The 11,516-nt window shown below is 40.4% G+C and overlaps 1 long non-coding RNA gene across 2 annotated transcripts; it reads left to right on the forward strand.

Annotated features, from left to right (window-relative positions):
- The first annotated feature begins 3,147 nt into the window (after nt 1-3,147).
- Nucleotides 3,148-8,904, forward strand: LOC123154340 (uncharacterized). 2 transcript variants are annotated; one of them, XR_006476782.1, is made up of 6 exons: nt 3,148-3,522; nt 3,610-3,679; nt 4,141-4,307; nt 4,799-4,913; nt 6,008-6,129; nt 7,142-8,904. It is a non-coding gene; the product is annotated as an uncharacterized lncRNA (long non-coding RNA). The 2 variants fall into 2 exon arrangements; XR_006476783.1 differs by having other exon boundaries at nt 7,189-8,903.
- The last annotated feature ends 2,612 nt before the right edge of the window (nt 8,905-11,516 follow it).

Genomic DNA, 11,516 nt, shown 5'->3' on the forward strand with positions numbered 1-11,516 from the left:
TGAAATCCCAAACATTTTTTGAATTCTAGAACTTTTTTCGAATTCGGTATTTTTTTTGAATCCATGAACGTTTTTGAAAGTCAGAATTGTTTCCGAAATCTCAAAGAAAAAAATAGGAGGGAACCTTGCGCCCCACATGGGCCAGCCCAGGAGGGCGTATAGAAAGCTCCCGGCCTCCACTTACCAAAGTTGTTCTTCAACACGAAGGAGAAGACAAAAAAATCCAACCCGGTAGCTCCCGTAATCGTCCGTCTTCCACACGAAGCAGTCGTCCATCTCCGTGTCCGTCTCCAACACGAACGCGAATGGGGAACTAAAAAACCAATCCGTGATCACTCCCCCCCCCCCCGCTCCACTCCATCGTTTTTCCCTCTCTCATATCTCGTCGCTTTCGCCGTGAATTTGTGCTTTATGTATGATTTTACTTGTTGCTTTAGAATGGCCAATTGGTATGCTTGGAATCAAATAAAAATGTTACATTGGTATGCTTGGAATTTGTGCTCTATGTATGATTTTACTTGTTGCTCTAGAATGAGGATTAACCATCTTCCCTTTCAACATGAGTTTAATGATAATAAAACCTTGGATTCTTACGCTAATGTTGTATATGATTACTATGACGTGAAACAAATAGAAGAACTTGTTGCTTTTAAGGGTGCTTATGAAATTGTTTCTTTGCTTGAAAAATATGATGATGCACTTTACAAATTTGAAAATCTTGCCATACTTAAATATTACTATGAAAACTATGGATACAATGCTCATATCAATTATTTTATTGAGAGAATGTCTACTGCCCTGAAAGAGACTATTATTTTGCAGGAATATACAGAAGAAGAAATTGCTGAAACCGTGAGCTCATTACATGAAAAAAACGAGGAGGGGAGTGAAGGACATAAGGAGGAAGAACGGATTGATCACCCGTGCCCACCTTCTAACGAGAGTAACTCTTTAACTCATACATTATTTAATTTTCCTTCATACTTACCGGCGGATGAATGCTATGATCCATTGGATTAGTTTGAAATGTCCCTTTTTTTTGATGAAGTTGATGCTTGCTATGCTTACCCTTTTTTGATGAAGTTGATGCTTGCTATGCTTATGGCTATGATGCCACTATGAATTATGCCTAGGTTAGTGACCTCCTTGATTCGGTTACGAGGTAGTGGGATGGGGAGTTGGTAACTCCAACTTTTTGACAAATAGATGTTTAGTGTGTTTTGTCTATTCCTTTGCCTGCTCATGACATGGATGATTTTGTGGGATGGATTGTTCTAAGTCCGTTCAGCATATCACGTGAATTGGGGTCACCAAAGTGGCTAGAAATTGAGGAGTACAAAGGGAATTGAGTCTATGTGTCTGAATGGAGTTTGGGAGAAAATCTGGAAACTACAATTCCCAATTAAGGTGATTTTTATGTAGAACCTTAAGGAGGACGCTTCCCTACCGACTCAATCTTCCAAATCGACACATTATGGTTTCTAGACAATGCCCATGTGCAACATAGGTGCATAGGATGTAACCCACCTACTATTTAAATGCAACAAAGTAGCCGAGGTATGGCATCTTTTATGGTTGGATGAGATTATATATCAAGAGGGTGTGCAACGCCGATATGGCGGGTGAAGCTGTAATGGATTTTCTGATTTAGACTCCGATACAAGAGCTTGGTCTTCTCGGCCAAAATAATATACATGAAATAATAGCCATCGCCTATTGGTATTTTTGATGGGAAAGAGGGAAAATTGTCCATATTGAGCAAATACAAAATTCTAATAAAATAGTATCATACATCAAAGCTTTAACAGCGAATGTTGTTGCCTCATTAGCTCCAAAGGCAATGATAAAGAAAGATGGATTGCTTAAGCCACGAGCTAGTTTTGTCAAAAGTTAATGTGCATGCAACTTTTGATCAAGACCACATAAAAGGTGCATCGATCTGGACCTGTGTCCTTCATGATTCATCTGGTAATTTACTAATTGCTGCTAACTGAAAGATCGACATGTATATAGATGTACTATCTACTGAAGCTATGGCATTGTGTTGGGGTTTATTTGTGGCCAAAAGTGGGATTGCAACAAGTTGTTGATCAACTCGGACAACTTAAAAGTCGTGGAAACTATGAAGAATGAAGGTTGATCAATGGGGATAGCAACGGTGATTTTCGATGACTACTACAATCTTGCTTGCAAGTTTCCTCATATATTTTGTATAATGGCGTAGCTCATGAGCTAGTAAGGATGTCCATGAGAGCTCCTTCTTGCGTGTGGATAGATGATTCCCCATCGAAGTTTCTTCCTCGTTGAACGATGTAACCATAATCACTTGCTAATAAAAGGAAGAGGAAATTATATAACAATGATATAGATATAAATTGTAGTAGAGATATAAAAGGAAGTTTGTTTCTCCAATTTGTTTGTCTGTATAATGTTTTTTTTACGTTCGTCCGCCTCCTAGGAATTCACTATTTGATGCATTTCGCGTCAAATAGTCGGGGCATCGCATAGGAGGTTCATGACAGCGAGCGCAATTTATAGTGGTACACAGAGGCGTTTTGTTCCGGTTTTAGGAACGTTCTAGATGGTTCCCAGTTCCTGACTGGTTTTTTGATTCCTTTTTTGTTCTATTTACTTGTTTTTCCGGTTTCCTTTTTTGGCTTTTCATTTTTATGTTTTTGTGTTTTATGTTTCTTTTTCATCCTTTTTGTTGTTTCATAAATTCAAAAGTTGTTTGCGTATTGAGAACAATTCTAAATTCGAAAATTTTGTCCGTGTTCTAAAACACAATGTTCATAATTTCAAATATTTTGTTCATGTTTTTCAAAAGTGTACAAAAATTCGAAACATGTTCAAATATTTCAATCAATATTCAATTATTTAAAAAGATCAGCATTTCAAATTTTTGTTCATGGTTTTAGAAATAAGGTTCCTTCTTTTTTCAAACTTCGTTCAGAGATTTTGGAATCACAAGCTACCGTATTTTTTTGAGAAGGCAGAAGCTACAGTAAGGCGCTGTAGTATTTATTTTTTCTGACCGTTGGTGCGTGGCCTCCACTTACCAAAGTTGTTCTTCAACACAGGAAAGGAAAACCCAGCCCAGTAGCCCACGCAATCGTCCGTCTCCCACACCAAGCAGTCGTCGTCCGTCTCCGTCTTCAACACAATCCGCCGCCGCCTTCTCCTCCCATCACCGTCTCGCATCCCGTCGCTTCCGCCGTCGGCCGATTGATGAGTGTTTCCCGTTTCTTCGTCCGCCGTCCCTCCCCGCACTCACGCACGCGTACACCCATCTTGCTCGCCTCAGCCCACGAACCCTAGACGCCACGGAGATGGAGCATCTCCGCCGCCTCGCCCAGTTCTTGCTCGCCTCAGCTCGCGGGGATGGAGCAGGACGGCGCCACCCGTCCCCTCGCACCATGCCCAGGACGGTGGTGCCCCGAGGCCGCAGATCTCTTCTTTGTCGGCGCTTCCGCGGCCACGTCCCCGCTGCCGCCTCCGCGTGCGCGACCCTCAACTACGACGGTTCGTGCCCTTCAACCCTCTGTCGGGAATCCATTGATTGTAAAATTGTCATTTGTTTCTGATCTGAGCGTCCATGGATGGTGGCAGCGGTGGGGAGGAGGCCTGCAACGACCTTGATGCCTGCTCCTCGACCACAACTACTGCGTCCGCAAGAAAGGTACTAAACAAACCACACATCCCCCCTCAGGAATCAGAAACAACCATACATGCTGCCATGAACGACCCATACATTGCATTGCGTTGTTAAGACAAGCGAATTCACATGGTAGGAACGGTTAATAAGATGAGCAGCCGTGGAAGTGGCTATAGAATTTCAGAATCCAGACTGTTGCTGCTATAGATCTACTCTGCTCCGCCATTTGGTAATTAAATGGCAATGCAGCAGTTGTGTGGTTCACCGTTTATGCAGCAGCTAGCCGATCTTCTACCGATCTGTTGCTCGGTGATCAATTGTGTGTGGTTGGTTAATTTACTGGGTAAACTGCGCAACTCAGTAGCATGCACACCTGAATGCGCTTGGGATGACTGCAAAAGTCACATGTTCAGTCAGTCATTCCCTGCCAGCCTATGGCTACGCTTTCCAGTGTTTTCCTTATAATTTCCACATGTTATCTACAGCCGCATGGATTGGGGATATGTACTTGGGTTTGGGTTTAAAGGGGCAATCTTTGAGCATTTGTATCAACTATCAAGGATCTCAAGTTCACATCGATCGCACTATGATCAAGTGCATTCCGGTGCTTTGATGATTGTCACAGAAGATGTTAGCTGCAGAAGCAATCGCTGTAAGTGTGACGTCTCTTTTGATCATGCTTTGTTTATTTTTCAATCATTAATATTTCCATTGCTTTTCTTGTTGCATAATTGCTCTAATCTCCAGAAATTTTCTGTTGTTGATAAAATTTGCTAGTATATGCAGTTGTGATCATGAAGTTGTATTGGGCAGAATAGGGAAAGGTCATTTGATTAATGGAATAGATGATGCCTTAACTCTGTTCAAGATAGGTCTCAGCTGTGATCATGAAATTGTATTGGGCAGAATAGGGAAAGGTCATTTGATTAATGGAATAGTTGATGCCTTAACTCTGTTCAAAATAGGTCTCAGCTGTGATCATGAAATTGTATTGGGCAGAATAGGGAAAAAGGTCTTCTGATTAATGGAATTGATGATGCCTAACTCTGTTCAAAATAGGTCTCAGCTGTGAGAATGAAATTGTACTGAGCAAAACAAGGAAAATGTTATTTGTTTAATGAATAGATTATGCCCTCATGACAGGTCTCAGCTCCAATATTAAAAATCAATGCACCTGAATTGCGACACAATTTTTCTCATTTGGAACTGTGGTTATAAGGTGTTTAATCTGAAAGCTACGCTTTCATGAAATCACCAGGTATGGAAATGCTTGACCATTTCTGTAAATTACATAGTACAACCTATCTTCCTGCCTACTAGATGAAAGAGGGTTTTTTATTTACTTAACATGGTTGCCTTATTAACAAAGTCATGGTTTCTGTCAGTTACTCCCTCTGTCCCAAAATAAGTGTCCCAAGCTTAGTACAACTTTGTACTAGAGTTAGTACAAAGTTACTCTAGTACAAAGTTGAGACACTTATTTTGGGACGGAGGGAGTATTTTTTATACACTACCTAAGGAACAACTCATCTTCTTACCTACCAGATATTCTACTGTTTGATTGCGTTGCTCCCTGCTTAAGAAGCTCCACCGTTCTTTTATATGATCCTAAAAAAATTGAGTTCTAATTTTGTGGAAAGACATGCACAGTGCTGATGTTTTGAGGGCCGGTGTTCATTTCTAGTGGCAAATAATCTCAGATTTCTATGTGAACTATAATCCCCATCTAGATAATCCCTCTCGATATAGCTCCCTTCATTTGCACAACACAATCTAGCTAGCTCACAACGGTTCTGATTTGGATTATGGGTGTTTCTCCAAAAACTAAGATTATATACCTGAGAACAAACAAATAGCATTATAAACTTACCTCAAAGCCTATGGGATGACTGAAGCTTGATAAATAGTTTCATACACACTATGGTCTTGTAACAGTAGAAATAACCTTTGAGGGAAAGAGAACCATAAGTATAGGTCACTGCATAGTAGAAGGCCTGTAATCGTGTTCATATGCACTAAGTCTCTGTATAGAAGCCGACAAAACAGAGGCATCCTAAATTTGGTTTTCTGTTCTTTCTCGTCAGTTAAGAACAGAACATTAACTCTTGGATTATCAGTAAGGGAATATGCCTTATTAGCATACTCTTATGGTGGTTATTATTGCTCAACGTTGTGAGGAAAAGAAGAATATCACGTTTTTGTCTTAGAAAAGGGTTGTGGCAAACTTTTCATAAGCGCACCTGTTATAAGAAATGGAAGTATAGATAATTAGATCAGCTGCATATTTCCTTTGTTATATATGTAATCCAGAAGTGCAGGTTCGTGAACTGAAAAAATGGTAGCTCCATGCAGGATTTTGACCTCCATACGAAATCTGCAAGGGTAACAACAACAAAGGAAACTGGTGTAAGATTGAGTACTAAGACTCGAAGATGAGCTACCATCAAGATTATGTCTCGACAATCAAGTATAGTGTGAGCACTTATTTTTCTTTTATACATCAACTAAAATTATCAATTAACTACAAAGTGATCAACATATTTGTCTTAGATATTAAGAAAACTTAGTACTGTCATGTGCCGTATAGACTTAACTTTGTCTCATCTAGTTAATTAGAGCACAAAGAGTGAGTATCAAATTGGCTAACTTGAATTATCTGGAACTTTCACCATACCATCTGTACAGTATCCATTAAAATCTGAAATTGGCTCAGTAGTGGCCTTCCCTACTGATTTTCACTTAAAAAAACTTAACTTAAGACTGCAATGCAATATGGGTGCATGCCATTTTTATGATCCCCGAGTAACCGAGAAAAATAAGTTTATATATAGTTTCGTTGAGTAAACTAAGAAGGGTAAAGTTGCGAAGAAGAAACACAATGATCAACAGTAGTTATATCTTTATTTTTGAATTAAACTAAAGTTGCCATGGTAGCAATATTTTAGAAAAATCTGATTTTGTAGCAGGGCTCTAGGTTTGACTTAACCTGCAAAAAGTTAAATCAGATTGTAGCGCGAACATAGAGGTAAATATTCTGATGGCAAGCAGATATGAATGTTTCTAGAATAAGTATATCTGATAAACTTACACACTTTACTGGCTTGATTGATCTAAAAAATTATGGTTATGCACCCACATTATATTTCTATAAAGTTGTTACTATATATAAATTCGAGAAGTGATATAAACAAAGCAGTACGTAAACATGCAAAAAATGTCAGAAGAATATCATATTAGTTTCATAATCACAGTTATGCAAGAGAATACAGAAATAAAGTGTACTATTGCTTGAATCTCGAAATAACGCATGATCCATATTAAGTTAATTACCAATATGGTATCACTTACATAGCACTATCACTTACATAGCACTTCAGATAATATTCCTCCAAACCTGATGGAAGTTCTTTTACGGTTGAGATTTTTGTTAAAAGGAAATACAAATTCAGTATTTTTGCAATATAACTGGTGTTGGCTGTTATGCAGGATGTTTTTTACCGAACTCACAGAAGCATATTGTGTATCCCATCCAGCGTTCAACCTAATGGACATCGAGGGAACCACTTTGAGTAGGCAATTGTTTGTGTGGAAAATGCATGGTACTAAAGCTAACCTTCCTCTGGTCCAGATGAAATCAAGGCAAGTGGGTCTTCTATCTTCAAACATCAATTTGTTAGTTTTTCCTGGCTTCAGTGCATCCCATCATATTACTGTGTTTAAACATAATTGCAATGTGCTAATTATTTTCTAAAAAATTTACAGTGTATTAATTAAGTAAAACTTATTTGAAGTAGATGTAGCACGACCTTTAGGATTTTGCACACGAACCTCACCAATTTCGAGTAGTCGTACTTCTACATATCTGCTCACCAAATATCTGCATGATTATTATGAACGTAGTGAACTCTGAAGCTATTTTCTTTATTAGTCCTAAAAGAAACTAAACTATTTGTGTGGGGCCAGAGAAGCGTACTTTCAATACAAACTGCAATTGCTTGGGCAAGAGAAATCAACTCAATACTGCAATTTTCCATATGAAGTAGTAAGAGGAGGCGTACCATTGTAAACCGATGTAGGCTGAAGGCTAGCTGCATCTTTGGCATGTGGTCAAACCCGGCAAGCTGCAACTTTGTGGAGCATCCACACTACTGCCACCACATGCTTGCTAAAAGGCTTAATCTGACCGTCCCTATACATCGTCCACATCTTCGGCGAGCATGTTTGATGGCAAGCTCGGGCAACTGTTGCCGTCATGAAAATCACTACATGGATCGATGTGCCCATCATGTCTGGTAGTAGATGATGCATTATTTGAGCTTGATAGAGTATGACTATATCCCACGCGGTCTTGTTTGCATCAAAAGTGTGGCCCACCTTGGAGACACCAACCATTTTGGTAGTGGGCATCTCAACAGTTTTATTTGGACCTCATTCCCCTAATACGCTAGTAATTGTCTCCTTTCTCGTATTTCTCTTAGTCTCACTCCCATACACTTCATGATCTGAGAGAGGGAATGCTAGCAGCCATGGTGGCAGTGTCCCCTCCCAAGCTCATCAGAAGAATTCACAACACGCAAACGACCAATGTAGTAAAGAAGAGGATGAGGGGGAATCACTGGGGACAAGCCAGGTGAGGTAGTCTTAGGAATGAACGAGGCGGGAAAGCCGCAGGTGATGATGAGCTTGATAAAGAAGCGATTAGAGGTAGAAGACACCTCAATCCCTAGGAAGTAGTGAAGAGGACCAAGATCAGACATAAGAAACCCACTATGATGAGCCTTCACAAAGGCAATGTACTTAGAGTCATCGCAGTGATGATCGACATATAGAAGGAGAATTTGACCACGAATTGAAAGGTGGACAAGAAGTGTAGGATCATGAGCACTCGCCGAAAACTTGCCGCAATCACCACTGAGACAAAATGCTCAAAGTGGGCACGAGGGGTTTGCTTAAGGCCATAAAAGAGCGATGAAGACGACAAACCATGCCATCAGGAAGAGAATACCCAGGTGGTGGGTATATGTAGACCTCATGCAACAGGAAGAGAAATGATATCCCACATGCCTATTGCGCAAGAGCAACAATCTCGTCTACAATCGCATGCTGCTATTCATGATGAACAAATGCGTCATACTAAGAAGTCGTCTTGAGAAAAGCGAAGTTAGAATAACCAATAACCATAGGGCCAATAGGTAGAAGCGAGCGAGCTCGGAAGCCATAAGTAGGCCGAGCTTTACGTGGTGCGTTGCCAACAGGAAAGGCCATTGTAGTCCAGGGAGATGGCTCATTAGAAGGATCCACAACACGTGGACCACAAGTGTAGTGAAGATGATAAGGGGGAATCATCGGGGAAACCTCATGGATGAGCGAGGTGAGGTAGCCTTAGGTAATGAACAAGGTGGGGAAGCCGCATGTGGCGACGTGTGGGGTCTATAACAGTAGTACGTGAGGATAAACTGGGATAGGTGGGCGAGGGCAATAAATGAGTGATAAGTGTATCAGGAAAATTGACGGAAGAAATATCGTCAATGGGGGAGGCCGAAGGAGAGGATGGTCTTGGATAGAAAGGACGAGACTCAATCAGAAGTCACATATCAAGGAACACCCATCTGACGACTAACAAGATCCCAACACCGGTAGCCCTTGTGCTTATCACTGCAATTTAAGAAGACACATTCAATAGACTGATCAAATAGTTTGGTGCATGAAGAACGTAGCAAACACAACCAAACAAATGAAGTGTTGAGTAGTTAGGAGAGAATGCTCACAAAGACACTCGAGAGGAATGTCGCCCTGTAGAGCTGAGGAAAGATGAATGTTGATGAGATAGGTGGCTATGGTCATCAACGCGCTAGCCGCCTCACGAAGGTGACGATGCTTGCGCTCAACAACCCTATTTTAAGCATGAGCACCAGGACAAGAGAACTGAGCAAGTGTGCTTTGCTCAACAAGGAATTTGCGCAACAAATGAGAGAGATACACACAAGCAGAATCTGCACGAAAGACATGGATAGTAGTGAAAAACTAGGTATGAACCAAGGCGACAAACTTCTTATAGATAGATAGACCTCACTACAAGAAGGCATAAAATATATTGACTTGTGTCGAGAGAAATAATTGTAAAGATAATATAGTGGCGATGGCCTCCTTTCGAGGCGAAGAGAGCCGGGTCCCAAATATTAGAGTGAACAAGATTGAAAGTACGCCGAGACACAATCTCGCTATGAGGATACGGTAACTAAACGTGTTTACCTAGCAGACAAACTTGACCATCTAAAGTTACATTGCGAGACAGATCCTAGAATACCACATCGTTCTAAGGATGAGAGACTAGAGCCACACATGTGACTGAGACGATATCGCCATAAAGAGTCGGTAGACAAGGTAAGAGAGTCGAAGAGAGTGGCGGATGTGCTAGCGGAGGGAAGGCATAGCCTGGCAAGCTTCAGTGGCTGTGTGAGTCACAACGTCGAGGGCCAACACCAAGCAGAGCACCCGTGTGCCGTTCCTAAATTAGGACAAGAGTTAAAGTCAAGAATATTGGAGACGATGTCGCCACAAAGAGTCGGTAGACAAGGTAAGAGAGTCAAAGAGAATGGCGGATGTGGTAGCGGAGGGAAGGCATAGACTGGCAAGCTTCAGTGGCTGCGTGAGTCACAACGTCGAGGGCCAACACCAAGCAGAGACACGTGTGCCGTTCCTAAATTAGACAAGAGTTAAGTCAAGAATATTGGTAATAAATATTGTTTGTAGTTCAATGATACATTTGCTTGGATTCCAGACGAAGTTAAACTTGAGATTGGGCACTTTGATTTGTGATATTTGACATGAGCTTGAAACTGGGAACTTTAGGGTGTACCATGATGAATCTGAGATATATGAATTTATATAGGATAGTATGATTAGCATGAATGCGGTATTTGTGGACTATTGGATCATCTTGGATATTACTAGTTGGATTCTAGGTTAGAGATAACTTGATCAGTTGGATTTGTGATATTTTGACCTAAGCTTAGTAGCTTGTATGTGCGCCATATGGCTATGAGCATGCAGATGATACAATCGTAGTTGGTAGACCATGATGATTTTGCTAACCCTCCCAAGATCATCATGGGAGGATGATTTGGATTAATTAGAATAGATGACAACTTCAGTGATATGAGCCCTGTTGGAGCAGCTGATGTTGCTTTTATTATGTTTTTGTGCTCCTTTAGATGCGGTAGTAGGACGGTAGGACTTATGAAGTGATACTATATTGGTGGATAAATAGGTCTTTAATAACCTTGAAACTGGAGAACTTTAGGGTAGGACTTATGAAGTATGGATTTACTTGCATGATTGTGATCTTGAAGAAAATCTGGTGGATAAATAACTTCTAAGTTTTTGGATCTATAGTCATCCATTGGAAGCTCACTTTATACTGGACTTAGATAACCATGATAGTGGGCTTCGTTGGATCATAGTTATGATTTGTACTAGATGCACACCTTTAGAGATTGAAACTAAAGAACTTTAGGGTGTAATATGAATATGATCAATTGGATATATTGGATTTATATGATTATAATATGATCAATATGATTGTGAAAATTGATGGAAGAAAACAAAGATATTGGAGTAATAGAAATGTTGCTTGTGTTAGGTTCAAATGATGTATCTTCTTGAATGCTAGGTCGGAGTTGCTTGGATTCTAGGTCGGAGTTAAACTTGAGATTGGGCACTAGGATTTGTGATATTTTGGCATGTGTTTGAAACTGGAGAACTTTAGGGTGTAGCATGATCAACCGGAGATGTATTGGATTTATATAGCTATAGTATGATTAGCATGAATTTGGTATTGGTGGACTATTGGATGATCTTG

Source organism: Triticum aestivum, chromosome 7A (genome assembly GCF_018294505.1).
Source record: "Triticum aestivum cultivar Chinese Spring chromosome 7A, IWGSC CS RefSeq v2.1, whole genome shotgun sequence".
NCBI lineage: Eukaryota > Viridiplantae > Streptophyta > Magnoliopsida > Poales > Poaceae > Triticum > Triticum aestivum.